A 16205-nucleotide genomic window follows, 5' to 3' on the forward strand; every position below is an offset into this window, starting at 1 on the left:
AAATACAAGCAGCTGGTAAAACAAGCAGTGAACTCATCTCTATTCGGCTGGTGGGTACTCGGGGCGCATCGCGGATGATTCAATAGCGTTCATTAGCAAACACCCGGCCGGGTAAATTGAGAAGTTGTGAGCCGCGCGGGGGCAGGGGCGGGGCGGGGGCGGGGAGGCGAGGTCACGCCGCGCGGCGGGGGGGGGTGTAGCGGAGAGTGCTTGAGGAATCGTTAGATTGATATTACAATAGGATAATTGTGTGTTTCTAAAATCAGATTATACTAATATTACGAGATACCGATTACTTTCAAGTCAATAAGGAACCTTAAGTATATACGTCTGGCGCGCCCTGAGCAGTCTGCGACTAACGACTAACAAGGAATGTAACTGTTCAATCCTTCTATTCTATTCTATTCTCTGTGGGGGTATCAGTACCTGCACCTGGCTCTCTCGAGTGGAACCTTTGTGCATATCCCCAAGGTCTAAACTGCCTTCCTAAGCTTGGACCATTTCCCACCACGCTGGTCCACTGCGAGTTGGTGGGTTCACATATCTAGATGTGTTAAATCTAGATATGCAGGTTTCCTTACGATGTTTTCCTTCACCGTAAGAGCGATGGTATACATTGTACTTAAATTCAGAAATGAACTCAATGGTACATGTCAGCGCCGGGATTCGAACCCGCATCTCTGGCGTGAGAAGCGGGCGCTTACCCGACTGAGCTACCACCGCTCTTTAAATTGTTCAATCCTTAAAATACGGTGAAAATCCCTACATTACATTCGACCACCTTTAATATTTGTAAGTATGTGGGTATATTGGAATCAATCTACTCTTTTTTGTACGGTAGGTTAATTTAAGTTTGACAAGATGTCAGCAGTCGTCAGTCTTCTTCGTGTGGTTCTGCCGTTGTAATTCGGCATAGTTGCGATTATCGGAATAATTGTGAATTTGGGAAATATCGGTTAAATATTAGCAGCTGCCATTAGACGTTATATTTGTTTACTATATTATAAAAAGACAAAGTGAATTTTGTGAGTGATAATCAAGATTGCTTCGGATTACCTAACCTATGTTTGTAACTAGTAATTAAAAGAATAAGATGTAAAACCTAGGCACGCAGTACCTACACTAATTTGTTAAATTAAAATTAATAATAAAACTAACTTCTACACATAATATATAAGTACAGTAATATTAGAGGAAATCTGTAATTGGCCTTACTGTTATGTTTTTACCTTGTATTTGTACCATTGTAACGCTGTTGATTTTCCTAAATAAATAAATAAATAAATAAATTTCATCTTCGAGGGGGCCCCCACGCCGAGTCCTGGACCTCCGACGTGAGTAAAACCTATCTTATTTATCTATTCTTATTATATGTTTTTATGTGTATAACACCCTTGACCAGCTCTAGTCTTTGTCACCGACACCGTAAAATAAATCTACCTAAAGTACAAAGACAGACATGACAACTGTAGTAACATTCAGCTTGCAGTGCACACAAATAAGTTTTCACACTGCAGCAATTATATAGGTATCCTAACCCGACGCTCGCATCCAATTTCAAAAGTCTAATAAAAACTTGATCAATATCGGGCGATCCTGATCCCGGCCGAGACTAATTACTTAATAACAGAGACACGGCGAGATGCTCCTCGCACCCGTCAAACAACATTAATCGCCCAATCGTTTATCCAGCCCGTTCTAACGTAGCTCTTACCCCGTCAATTGACGGTTCACAATGCGACGGCCCGCAGTAATCCGGCGGAATGGCCCTGCATGTCTGTGGCCAGTGTTTGTGCCAAATTGGACTCCGGCGTTCAACTTTTTATGACACAATAACATTTTATATGTTAAAAGAGAAAAGACGTTGATACAACATTTTGGGTAGGTTAGGTTCGTTTTTGTTTCCCTATCTTCTATAATAATATTATATACTTAATTTGATTGGATCACACATGTGTGTGAAGTAAAAAAAGGCTCGAGTGCTATAGCTAGAGCTGCTTTTTCATGAAATACGTCCAAGAATACGATCAATACGATTTCTATAATTATCGCTGGGGATTTTATGGAGGTATAAGGAATATCTACTTTCATGTTTTTATTTAGGACTTTTCGGAATAGTGTGTCCTCAGTAGTTAAATTTCTCGGAACAGTGCAATTCAAACCATTTTTATTAAATAATAAACAAGTAAATATTGAATCCAAGTTAATACCATCAATCAACATCCGACATCGAATCAATCAATTATAATTTATGAGTCAAACGGGTTCAAACCTCAGAACATGCACTACAGCAAATTAACAGATTACAAACACATGAACACACCACACGACGCTAGACACACACACACACACGCACGCATGCATTACAGACAGACGCATCTAGCATCAAACTATGTACGTGGAGCTGTCCACTTGTGATCTTTAAGTTCTGTGCATGCGCCATGATTCCGCGACAGTACAAGTGAATATATCGTCTGTCGTGTCCTCGGTCTGTCTGTCTGTCTCTAGTCTGTCTACGGTCTACGGTTATTTGTCGATGAGGGCGCACGGATCATGTACGGTGGATTATTTTATTTTATTAACATACAAGTATATAATTTAAATAATTAAAACTTATGTATGACGAGCTATCTCTAAGCTGCTACAACACGAAGCTATAGTAATTTTGCTACGATATTATTGCTACGTCAATGTTGCTACGATGATGCTACGACAATGTTGCTACGGTGATGCTACGCAAATTTTGCTACGGTGATGCTACGCCAATTTTGCTACGCCGCCGAGCCGTAGCATTGGCGTAGCGTTCTACTATATTTTAATGTTACTCGTAATACGATTTTAATGAACAAAAAACACATTTCAAATTGATAAATCTTAGGAACGGGGCTCATAAACTATCATCAGGCTAATTAAGTTATCCTTATATATCTTTTATAGGTTATATAGTTATAAAGGTATAATTACATCATATTTTATTTCATATTTGAAGTGAGTTTCTTTTAACAGCCTCTAAAATCTGTTAAAGTTATTCTTTGGCGAGTGAAGATGAGACGAAGTTTATATGACTTTTAACAAGTTTATATGACTTTGAAGGAATTAAATATTCAGACGAAAGTTGTAAAAGCCAACAAGTATACGAAGTGGCGTCAAATATTTATGTTGTGTTTGGATTCTGCTTTTATTATCTGTCTACCGGAAAGAAAGAGGCCACATCATAAATGATGCGATAGAATTACTTACAGTTAGTAACACCTAGGTATTATAGAAAGGCAGTTTCTTCTGGTCTGTTCAGCAGTTTCTTTGACTACGAGGAACTACGATCTATTGATGATGATATTTATAGTGTTTAAACTAAATACATGGCGATACGACTCGCGACCTATCACGTGAGTACAAATAAACAGCGGGTGACTCAACTGACTTACCCTTTGAGGATTACTATCGTGAGCCTATGTATGAATTACTATGTTTGTAAATAAATTATGAAATTGTCGTGATTAAAAACTTACATTTAAATACATAAGTGGCGCACTTCTGTTGTGTCTAGATTCTACATAAATTATTATTATTATTATTTAATCCTTTATTGCACAAATATATAAATAAGTGTACACAGGGTGGACTTAATGCTAAAAACATTTTCTACCAGTCAACCCACAGGAAGTACAGGAGAAATTAAGTTAAAGGTGTGCAAAAAAAAATAATTGCAATGTCACTCAATTAATAGAATAACAGAAAAATACACACGGATATAATCTATTTTCTTGCAACTAGGTCACTTGCACTTCGCCAATACAGTCCTTGACAAGAATATAAATCGATAAACTTAGGGGTGGATTTCAACAAGTCCTAAAAAATCTTCATTTCCGTGGACTTTTTTATCTTAAGGTTTTTTATATTAGAAAAACGCTTTTATTAAAGTTTTTGTTAATGTTAGTGTTCTTACTAAATGGGTAGCAGATAAGTTAAAAACTTAACGAGATACGGATGATTAAAAATTTCGTGCCACGGCGATGAAACATGCGTTCACGGCAATGAAACAAGCGTCCACAGCAATGAAAGAAAGGCCCACGGCAATGAAACAAAATTTCCACGGCAATGAAAGAAATGTATACAATGGAAATGAAAGAATCAATCCACTGCAATTTTTAAAAAAAGACTGTGAGGGAAACGCAAACTTAGACAGGCATGTATGGCAGAAATATTTGGATAGATATTGGAACGAAAGAAAGAACGACAGTATGTATAAAAAATAAGAATATAGTATGGAATTCTCTAAGTAGCATTGTGGGGTCCGTATTGCGACGTATAAAACAAAATGTTTCATTTCACACTAATAACGTTCACAACATATAATAAACCTTTCCTATTTTTTTATTTATTTATACTTTATTGCACAATTTACAATCGTAATAATGTAAAATTAAGTGGACTTAATGCTAAAAGCATTTTCTGCCAGTCAACCTGCAGGAGGTACAAGGATCAAAAAGTACGGGTGTGCAAAAAAGAAAAAAAAAGATCAAAACATAATTATGATTGTGGAGTTCCTAAAATAAAATAATACCTAAACCCTAAAACTAAGTAAATAAATATATATATGACCCTAAACCTACTAATACCAAAATACTATACAATACATATAAATCCTAAATATATACTAATGTATACACATATATATTATATATAACATCTATATTTTTATAAGGTATAATACCCAATATGTATACTGTTCATTTTATGTAAAATTCATAAAATATACTATAATATGACATGTATTCTCTGTGCTGAATTACAAAACACCGGCAAAACACCTACCACCAAAATATAAACATAGGTGCGGTTAGGTGCACATGTTGGTCAGCTAAGCGTCTCTCTACATAGCGCCAATAATAATAACGCAGTCAAAACTCCTTGCACCATAACCTAAACATAGAGCGTCTCCCCCTTGTAGCCCCGCTTCGCTTTTGCTGAACATGTGCACTTAACCGCTCCTCCTCGCTTTTCTCGTCATCGCACCAATCTTTAGGTTGTGGTGCTAGAGGTTTTGATGGTGTTGTGTAATTTAACACACATTATGTGATATGATAGAATATTTTATGAACTTTATGCTAAATCATAGTATATTTTAATGGGTATAATAATATGAAATGTACATGTTGTCATCATCAGCCTATAATCATCCAATGCTGGACATAGGCCTCTCCCAAGGAGCGCCACAACACTCGGTCCTCGGTCTTCCGAATCCAGCCACTACCGACCGGCTACCTGCCTATACTTGCATATTTTGACAGCTATGTTGGTAACCTTAGTCCTCTGACGTATAACTTCTTTTCTGACACCATCCATTAGAGAAACCCCAAGCATAGCTCTCTCCATAGCACGCTGAGTGACTTTAAATCGGTGGACCAGTCCCACCATCAGTGTCCAGGTCTCTGCACCGGGTTCCTCTCATCTCGCCTAATCTTTATTATCCTAAACTCATTTCGCATAACTCGTAAGGTCTAAACTTTTTTGGTAGAATCATCACTTTGCCAAGACTTATGTGGCATAAGACTCGTTTCGTCTAAAACTCTTTTGGCACAAACTTGAAACATCTAAGTCTCGTTTGCTCAAATTGTTCGTATTGGTATAATCTTGTTTCTCCTAATATTATCTTAATAAATACTATATTCAGTATGTTTTAAATGTACAAATTGTGGTATTTTTCTCCTACATCCCGAAAATCACGATATTGAATGATCAAAATATCGAAAGTAAATGACCATTATAATTATTACAATCACCATTAAACCCCATGGGATCGAAACCTAAAGGTAGGTGCGGCGACGAGCAAAGCGAGGAGGAGCGTGTTAGGTGCACATGTTCGTCGAAAACAAAGCGGGGCGCAGTGAAGAGGAGCGGAGCGTTACCCACATAGCGGAAAATTAAATACCTTATGCAAGGCACCAGTTTGCGCTATATAGGGAGACGCTTCGTCAAAGTTAAAGCCAAATGAATATTAGTAGTTTTTATAAACTATGCCATAGTATTGTTAGGCTATTTGAGATTTGACCATACCGTTATTAGGCTAAATAAGATTATGCGAAATAACTTTTTACTAAACGAGATTTATGCCATACAATTTTCGGCGAAACGAGACTTTGACCAATCGTTACTATGCAATACGAGATTGGGCAAATAAATCTTAGGCCAAAAAAGGTAGAACCCTCTGCACCATATGTCATAACTGGCAGGGCGCAATGGTTGAAGACTGTTGGATGCGCCTTTCAACCTCCTTGTCGAAGTTGCTTCTGCCTAGCCGAATAGTCTGCCTCAGGTAGTCATATTATTGCACAACTTCGATAGTTGTCTCACGAACGATCACCGGCTCCGGTTTTATGTGAACATTCTACATAACTTTTGTCTTGCCCAAGTTCATACGGAGGCCTGCACGTTGCAAGCAGCATTAAGGCCACTTAGCATCCAGATGAGTTCCTGCAGGGATGTATGTTCTATTATATTCTATTCTACTATCCGTGGGAGGTGTAAGTACCTGCACCTGGCTCTCTCGAATGGGACCTTTGTGCAATGTGCATATCCCCAAGGTCTAAGCTGCTGCCTTTCTAAGCTTGGACCATTTCCCACCACGCTGGTCCACAGCGAGTTGGTGGGTTCACATATTATCTAGATGTGCTAAATCTATAGGTAGATATGCAGGGTTCTTCACGATGTTTTCCTTCACCGTAAGAGCGATGGTATACATTGTATTTAAATTCAAAGGAACACATTGGTACATGTCAGCACTGGAATTCGCACCCGCATTATTGGAGTGGGAAGCGGGCGCTTACCCGACTGAGCTACCACCGGTCTTATTTATACATAAGGTTCATTATAATTATGTTGTGATTGTTATTATTAATGTAAAATTATATATTTCGTTTTTATACATCGCGATACGCACCCGTTTTAACGCACTGCAAAAAGAGGTAATTTGACTAGTTCTGTAGGTAATGTCAGTGATCGGTATTACCTGTATTACAGGTAAAAGATATGTTACTTTGCCTAGTCATACATACCACGGCGATGAAAACATAAGTCACGGAAATGAATAACTTGGCCACGGAAATGAATAACATAACCACGGCAATTAATACAAATTATTTTACAAGACATGGCAATGAAATTTTTTTCATTGCCGTGGTTTTTTTTTCATTGCCATAGCAAATATTGGCCACGGAAGCCACGGAAATGAAAGCATGGCGATGAAAATCAAGGCATTAAATATAAATAACTAAAAAAGTATTAACTATTCGAAGAAATAAACACTTTATAAGGTAAATATTTTCAAAAAGCTTTCTTTTGAATGCTTACTCTAGAAGACAAACTAAATTTTATAGAAGTTATATCTATCCACGGCAATGAAAGAAAAAATGTCCAGTCCCCAAAATTTTTACTGATTTTCACTATAGCGCAAAAACGCGCGCACCGATGTACCTCCTTCCACGTCGAGCAGTTAGGCGACACTTGTAAGAAACGATTAGCGCACTGAGGGGGGCACCCAAGTTCATAGGTAAAACAATAGCCTTGATCATGTTTAGGACACGGCGATGAACAGAAGTTCTGGGACACATGAATTTTCACTTACCGTTCGTTATATTCTTTATATATTTCAATAAATGTATTCCGTGACAATACTTTAACTATTAATGTATCAAATGAAACTAAGTTTAACTATCAATACTCAATATTTTTTCATCAATGAAGAATAATACAAAACGTGGTAACGTGGGGACAGACACGGCAATGAAAGATTTGGGGGTTTAATAATTTTTTTTTAAATATCCATTAATCCTATTAATAAAATATTTTGTGCTACACTTAGATAACTATTTCACTTAACCGGAAAAAAATATTAGAAAATTATAACTTGGTTTTTTAGTGCCGATTTCATTGATGCCACGCAATTTTTGGCCGCGGGAAATTCACCCTTAAAGTTCTTTTTATAATCCTAGTTGTGAATCAGGCATGACCCTGTGACCAGGGGCCCCGCGGCGCAAGCGTATGCTCAGAATAATCATTATATTCATAATAAATGTCACTGTGTCAGGGACTCAGGGCTGCCACGCAATACCAGGCCACTTGGGTGCTGGATTTTTTATATAAGGAGAGTTATAAATAGAGCCCAGGTAGAAAAAAACAAATTAGGATCATAATAAAATTATGTAAGGTAAAAACATATTGATTCAAATCAATCCTTAAGTACACTCACGGGCAATGAAAAGGTTATATTGAGAAAAGCACCAAATTAATCTATCTAGCTTAATTACGCCTTCTGGAACAGTGAATTAGGATCTTACTACTAAAAATATTAATATTTTGTCCAAATTTTTAATTACATGTTTGATAAAAGTGAGGTTGTAAGGTGTCAGCATTTTTTCAGTGAAACTTTTTCATTGCCCATGAGTGTGTGTTTGTAGTAGTTTTATATGAAACCATATGATCCTATTTAATACACCTTCGACAAGTGAAAAGGTTCAGGCTTTTAGCAGCAAAAATACCATCCTGAAATAATGTAAGGAGAAACAAGCCCACACAATGCCGCCGCCGCCGCCGCCGCCTCGGCCTAATAGTGCAAACAACGCCATCTGTTGACTCGCGGCCACAATCACCGGAGTGGCGGAGCGGGCCGCGCTATTAGCCTGCATATTGAAGCACCTGCAGCCCCCGCCCCTAACTCTTGCGCACTACGGCCGAATATCGAACAGCTGCTTTCATCCTTCATATGGCACGCTGTACAAAGGAGATGTGTATGGAATGGAAGTGCCTGTAAGGATGAATATGTAATACGAGCGTGTGAATGACGAATGAGATGCACAAATGGTATGGAGGCGACTTCGCTGACACCGCGCGGAGAGAAACGGTGTGATGGATGGGCTGACACTCGTATACATATACTTTTACTATGAAACTACGTAAAAAATGAAATATATAGTAAGAATTGAAGAACACGGCAACAAAACTACGTGTTCTCAAACTATAAATCTCAACCGGTATCAATAATTCCTCAGATCAAGTTCTGCAACTCGAGTTCCCGGCATTAAGTTGGCAATTCTTCAGCTCTCGGCCGATGTTTGTGAAGCACGTCGCGGGGGGGGGCACGTCCGCGGGGTGCGGGGTGCGGGGGGGGAGCAGGTACAATCACAACTTTATTGGCACCTCGCTGCCATTAAATTCAGCTGCGAAGATCTCAGACACAAATTTATTACGTCATGTTTACATAATATTGGTAGTTTGGTGCGATTGGCGTAGATACCAAAGTAAGTACTACATGCATTCGATAAAATTACACGTATTAGATAAAGATGTTCACTTAAAAAAAAAAACAATTTATATTCTCACCCCGAACCAAGGCAATAACAACCAAAACCGCCGAAAACCAATTAAAATATCCCGCTACGCCGGCCGTCTGCCTCGCCGCCACCGCCTGTTTCAATAATGTCTTATTATACTTATTAATAGAGATATTTTATTAATATTATTATTTTTATTAAATCATTTATTGCAGACTGTAAGTCCATAAAAAGTTAGTTACATAAATTTCTTAAAATATAAATATTAGTAAGACAGGTACAAAAAACAAAGAACAACAAACAAATATTAAATGACTAAAACAAGGTAAAAAACAACATAGGTAGAAACTTAAAATTAAACATGCAAGGCCACCCAGTGCTGCCATATCGGGGAATCATAACGATTGCAGAGTGTGTTCAGAATACTGTTGGAGCTGCATCGGATACGCTGCATCATGGATGCTGCTCTCTTGCGCAGTATCGCGTGGAAGCCGTCCGTGCGGGAGTCGGCGAACATCGCTGACGCGCTGCAGAACCTGGGGAGCCGCAACAGTATTCTGAACGAGTTGTTGTATTGCACGCGCAGGGCGCTGTAAGCTTTCTGTGTGTACTTCACCCACAGGCTACAGGTGTAAAATGTTTGGCAGTATGCCTTGAAGAGTGACACTTTGACTTCTCTGTTACACCGAGCAAACCTGCGAGCTACCATATTACATCTAACTGACAGCGCCCTACGCTCCCTCTCTATGTCTGCATCGTCATGAAGATCCTCGTTCACCAGGTGACCGAGATATCTAAATTCTGTGACTCTCTTCATGGTGGAGCCACACAATCTTACGGGCGGTACAGATGTAGGACTTCGTCGTCCCGCCCGGAACACCAGCAGCTCACTCTTTCTTACATTATATTGTAACCCGTGACTTTCAGCATATTTTTCACAAATGCACAGGAGCTTTCTGAGAGCACTTATTGATGGGCTCAGCAACACCATGTCGTCCGCGTAACTTATGTTGTTGATCATAAGGCCTTGGTCTCCTATTTACGCCGTAGATCGCGTCCAGCGTCACGCCGTAGGCCGCGTCATGATGCTCTCTATAGAAATGTACTGATGCGGTCTCCCTCACACGCCGACGTTGGCGCGTAGACATAATGAGCATTGTGACGCGGCCTACGGCGGTGACACTTGACGCGACTTACGGAGTAAATAGGAGACCAAGGCCTAAGACCGTCTATAGAGCATCCAGACGTGGTGTTACTGAGCTCAACAATCAGTTGATCAATATAAATATTAAAAAGTGCAGGCGAGCTCAAACCTCCTTGTCTTACTCCACATTTCAGTATGTACTCATCTGAATACGTATTGGCCCACTTAACTACGTTGGATTGGTTAGAGTACCAATATCTAAAAATATTAATCACCTCAGATGGTAATTTCAGCTCCTGCAACTTCAACCACAGCTTATCATATGACACTAAGTCAAAGGCCTTTGACAGGTCCAGGAATGCCGCATAGACTGGAGTGCGTCTGTCCGTGTAGTACCTAACGGTATGCTTGAGCGCACATATTGCACTCTCTGTGGACAACCCGGGTCTGAAGCCAAACTGCGCGTCATGTAACTTCACCCGTCCACTGAGCTGCCGCTCAAGCAAACCGTCAAGTACCTTCGAAACTACTGTAGCTAGTGATATAGGACGATAATTACTTTTATCAGCTAGGTCGCCTGTTTTGTTTTTTACAATAGGAATCACTACGGTTTTCATTAATTGTTCCGGTAGATATCCGTGTCTTATACATATATTGAAAAACATGGCCAGCACTCTGTTCACATGCACTCCAGCGTGCTGCAGGTGCTCGATGCTCAGGTCGTCATGCCCCGGTGACTTGCCTCGCCTCATGTTTTTAATAACCGTCTCAACATCTTTACCTGAGATCTTTAGCAGAGGTTTAGCTTGACTTTCCTCAACATCGAGCACTGGCTGACTACGCAAAGCAGGAGGATCCAACTTAAAATGATACATAAACAGATTTGCAATGTCACGAGGATCATTGATGCCCTGTATGCTCACGGGTAAACCGGGACTTGGGCTCAACCTATTTGTCTTTTTCCAAAAGGTACGGAAATCTTTTTTTTGGTGGTGAGAGGCTAAAATATCCATCTGAATTTGTTCTTTATTAGCTTTACAAAACTTCAGTTTTTGTTTAAAGACTCTTTTAGACTCTACCATGGCATTATATATTAGACCTGATGATGGTTTTCCGTTCAACAGCCAGATCTGAAACCTCAGCCGGGCTTCCCCGTGTGCATCTTTGACATATTTATTCCATCCCGTTACGTAGCCACCCCTCCTGGACCCACCCTGCTCATGAGTGGCTATGGATGCCTCGGTTAGAGCAGTGATAATATTATTGTACAGATTATCTATAAATGTTTTATGACTAGCGTTATTACACAAATTATCACAACAGTTTCTCAATTCTACAGGAAAGTCTAATTGTCGTGTAAACTATCAGTGCACAATCTATTATATTTTTCTATTTGAGCAGCAGTCCTTTCCCCCCACCTCACTCTACTGGTAGCATTTACAGTGATAGGAATTTTAATTACAGTTAAATCACATTTTATTTCAATAGGAAAGTGGTCCGACCAATACATGTCATAATGTACTTTACAACCAACAATAGAGGTCCAGGCTGCCTGAGTGACCAAGCAGTGGTCGAGCCACCTCCTCGTGCCATGAGCTTCGCTTACAAAAGTGAATGTAGTAGGGGGTAGCATCTTTACGTCAGCACATATCCATTGATTGTCAGAACAGTAGTTATACATATCTTTATAAAAAGGTTCACCGGGGTGTGCATTGAAATCCCCAAGAATGTAACACGATTCCACATTACTGTTCTCAACTATTGCTGCAATCTCACTCATACACTCACAAAAATCCACAAAATTCTCCGTACTATCAGTAGGCATATAAACACAAATAATTATGACTTCCCGGTCACTCATTCTCACTTTTATAGCCGTAAGCCGATCACTTACACATTGCAAAACTGAGACGGAACTGAATAGATCCTTCCTCCACAGTATCGCAACTCCCCCGTGCGGCCTGCCTCTTAGTATTCCTTTGCTTATATCTATTGCTGATTTACCCGTGTAGCTAAAATCATTGTGTATTCCGTCGAGAAATGAAATGTCGTACGGATATAACCAGGTCTCTTGCAATGCGATTACATCTGCCTGCTGGCACAAGGTTCTAACGCAATCTACCGAAGATTTAATATTCTTACAGTTAAAACTGAATAATCGCGCAATATTTTTAGTTTTTTCCATTATATTTGGTTTTTTCATTTACTTCAGTCTCAGTTCCACTAATCCCACCAAGCGGTCTGTAAGTAACAAACCTGCGATAGGAAATCCCTTCTGGCCACAAATTTTCATCCATAAAAATATCCAGCTTATGTTTAGGTATGTAAAATTTATACGCCTCATAGTTTTTCGCTAGTTTCATTTTATTTTTTTCCGGCTGAATTGATGTTTCTGTTTTTTGTAATACATACTCCGAAATATCATCACTACAGACATCTTTGTGTACATTATAAATATAAAAGGGAATTTTAATTTCAGCTGCCTTAAATTTTCCTTGAATAGCGGCCTTTCCTTTCATACCTACAAAACGATTCTCCGTTTTGGGTTTATTTCTTTGTACAACTGTCCAACCTTCATCATTAACTTGGTTACAGATTTTTAGATTACTAGAAACGTCCCCCGCTGTGTTATCTATAGCAGACGCTCGGTGGGTATTATTATTTTGGTCGGATGATTGCGACTCAGATACTTGCCTCTGTACAGACGACGTTACTGGCAAAGAATCCGTAGCGGACGGACCGGTTTCGCGTGTGTACTTACGCGGTGAACTAGCATGAGATGACACGGCCGATTTATTTTGTGTAATATTTGCGTATGTCGGCGACGTTATTTTATTACTCGGTGACTCAGAGTGGTCATGTTGTAAGCCTATAGGTATATCTGTTTCGTTACCTATAATCATGCCCATTGGACCACTGTTAAAGCCAAAGCTGTCGTGCATCCGGTAAGCTCCCCTTTTCATATTCACATTAGGTTCAAAATGCGTTGTACGATTGCTATTGTTCTTCAACAAGTCTATTTCAAATTTTAACTGCCGCAATTCGTCAACAGTTGCATATTCCATGTTAGTCATGCATTGTTCTTGAATTGTTTTTAGTTCACTTTGTATATTTACTATATCTTTTAAAAGTCTCGTTACGTCTATGTGATCGAAGGTAACTGGAGGAAGTTTTAGAAGATCGCGAGCTACAAAAATAGGCATATCCTCAGGCTCGGTTTCTCTCATCAAAATAATAATATCATTTATATTCTTACTTGTTTTTTGTCCCCCTTTTCTCTTCTTTTTTCGTTGCGACACTGATTGAAACAGTAAATTCTTGGCATTTATAATTTCTTCTTCATTAAAAGATGTTTTACATATTGATTCCAAACTCACGTCATCCATTATTTCTACCTTATTTTGAACAAAGGCCAGCAATTCATTGATTACAATATTGCAGTTTGTACACTTTAACACCGAAGACGTCATTTTTTACTGAGTTCAATTAACTTAAACACGTCCGTACGGTTCGCGCGGTGATTATTACTGTGGCTATTAATTTCTACAACAATGTATCTCAGAAATCAACATCAAAATATTCCCTGCAGCTACAATGTCGCGCTTATGAAAAATGGCTTGCTAACGGGAGAGGTGAAATGAGAAAGCCAGGGTTCAGCTTGACACAAATTTATTTAAGAGGTCAAGTGTGGGTTAGGCCTACACTACACGATCAGTCAGTTTTCAGTTGGCACGGATAGGGACTCCCCTGAGTCGAAGAGTATCGGCGTGGAATCCCGATAACGCGACCGGCGTGGAAGTCCTCTTCTCCAGTGGCCAGGTAGGTAGGCAGGCAGGTCACGTGGCCGTAGCGTGCGCGTGGCGTGTAGCTCGGCTGCGCGGCGTGGTCAGCAACACGGAGGTAGGGGGTTGCTGAACCAGCACGTAGAGGGGCGAGCCGTAGAATCAGCCGTAGATCCGTGTAGTCGGTAAACCGTACCGTGGATGTAAGCGTGGACCTTGGAGTAGTAGCGTGGACCTTGGAGTAGTAGCGTGGACCTTGGACCCTGGAAAAGATGGAAATCCAACGCATCAGTTCACAGTTATCATCTAGGTTCCACATACCGTCATCAAAACCTACAGCAGAGTACCTAATCTAACTTGATTGAGGCGGCAGTGGAAACCAGAACGGAATACCTAACATAAATTAAAGATAATATAGAAATTATTAAGAAAGGCCGAAAGCGGTAGACTAGCTGCAGCATAATTTTGATAAAAGTATTTAATGCATCTAGGCAAGCTAGCGTATTCAAAAAGATAAAATAAAAGAAACAGGAAAGCTGATGAAACATCTAAATGATAATGCGTAATTGCATATCCGCCATCTTGACTGCTATAAGTGCGCAGTTAGTAAGTAGTCATAATCATAATCATTTATTCATTGCAACTATGTTGGTGTTACACTGTTCTTAAATCTATGTACATATAAGTATCCTTAACATAGCTCCCTGCAGGGCATAGCAACATTTTCTTAAAACTAAACAAGTAGGTATAGCTGAACACAAAAGAGTAGAGATTAATGTTTTTGGAACTAAACAGATTTAAACCTGGCAATAAAAAAAAACTTGTGATTTGTGGTCTGTTTCTATGGTTTGAATGTCAAACTCGCCCTGTTCCTGTATAAACAAATCAAATTTTGCTTAATTTTGGAGTTTTGTGGATTGTTGAGTTTGTTCACGAAGTGAAAATGAATAAAACCATTCGCAGCGAAGCTAGACAGATGATTTACACCGTTTACCTACGATGTTTGGCGGAGAATGAGGCTGGAGAAGTATTAGTGCTGCAGGTGCGATGTTTATGAAAGAGCAGCGTTTTATACTGGTGAGTAGGTACTTAATTTCTAACCATTAACATACATTGCTTATATTTCTTGTAAAAAAGTACTATTTTGATGTAATAGAATGCCTTTCAATGTTGTTACGTTATGTAGTTACGTTAACTATTTGCTAACTCGTAAGCGGCGTAAGCAGCGAATAAAATAAAATGGAAGCTAAGTTAGACACATTTAAATTAACAGTTTAAAACACAATAAGTAAACGTTTAAAGCACAAATAGGTTCCTAAAATGAGCTAAGCAAGTCTGATCACACTTACCCAATATTGGGGAAGACACGCACACGATATCACTGGTAAAGTCTAGGTCATTCGACACTTTAGAGCGGGCTAGGCACCTAGAGGACTGCCGTGAGGTAGGGTCACGCGCAGTCGATGCCGTAGCCCGTGGACGAATGATCGAGAGCCAGTGGTCACCGAGTGGGGCTGCGGCGAGAGGTGGGGACAAGAACAAAAGACCGCTTCGCTGTCTAGGGATGGGAACGCGTCGATAATTTGAAGAATTATCGACGCCGAAGATAAAGTATCGATAAAGTCGATATTTAAAAAGGGAATTTACAATTAAATTATGAAGTTATTTACTAATATGTAAGTTATTTATTTGGAAGAAATAAACGCACATGAGTGCACATGTTCGTCGAAACCAAAGCGGAGCGCAGCGAAGCGGAGCGGAGCGTCCCCCAACATAACTTCAAATAATAATAACGCTGTGAAAACCCCTAGTACCGAAACCTAAAGATAGGTGCGACGACGAGCAAAGCGAGGAGGAGCGTGTTAGGTGCACATGTTCGCTAAAAGCAAAGCGGAGCGCAGCGAAGCGGAGCGGAGCGTCTCCCAACATAGCTCCAATATTATTATTTTT

The 16205-nt window shown here is 39.6% G+C and overlaps 1 long non-coding RNA gene across 1 annotated transcript; it reads right to left on the minus strand.

Moving 5' to 3' along the window:
• Positions 1–14128: 14128 nt before the first annotated feature.
• On the minus strand, positions 14129–15938 carry LOC125490981. The gene is made up of 2 exons (XR_007268033.1): positions 15605–15938; positions 14129–14518 (listed from the first exon to the last, which is right to left on the minus strand). It is a non-coding gene; the product is annotated as an uncharacterized LOC125490981 (long non-coding RNA).
• Positions 15939–16205: the final 267 nt, after the last annotated feature.

Source organism: Plutella xylostella, chromosome 29 (assembly GCF_932276165.1).
Source record: "Plutella xylostella chromosome 29, ilPluXylo3.1, whole genome shotgun sequence".
Classification (NCBI taxonomy): domain Eukaryota; kingdom Metazoa; phylum Arthropoda; class Insecta; order Lepidoptera; family Plutellidae; genus Plutella; species Plutella xylostella.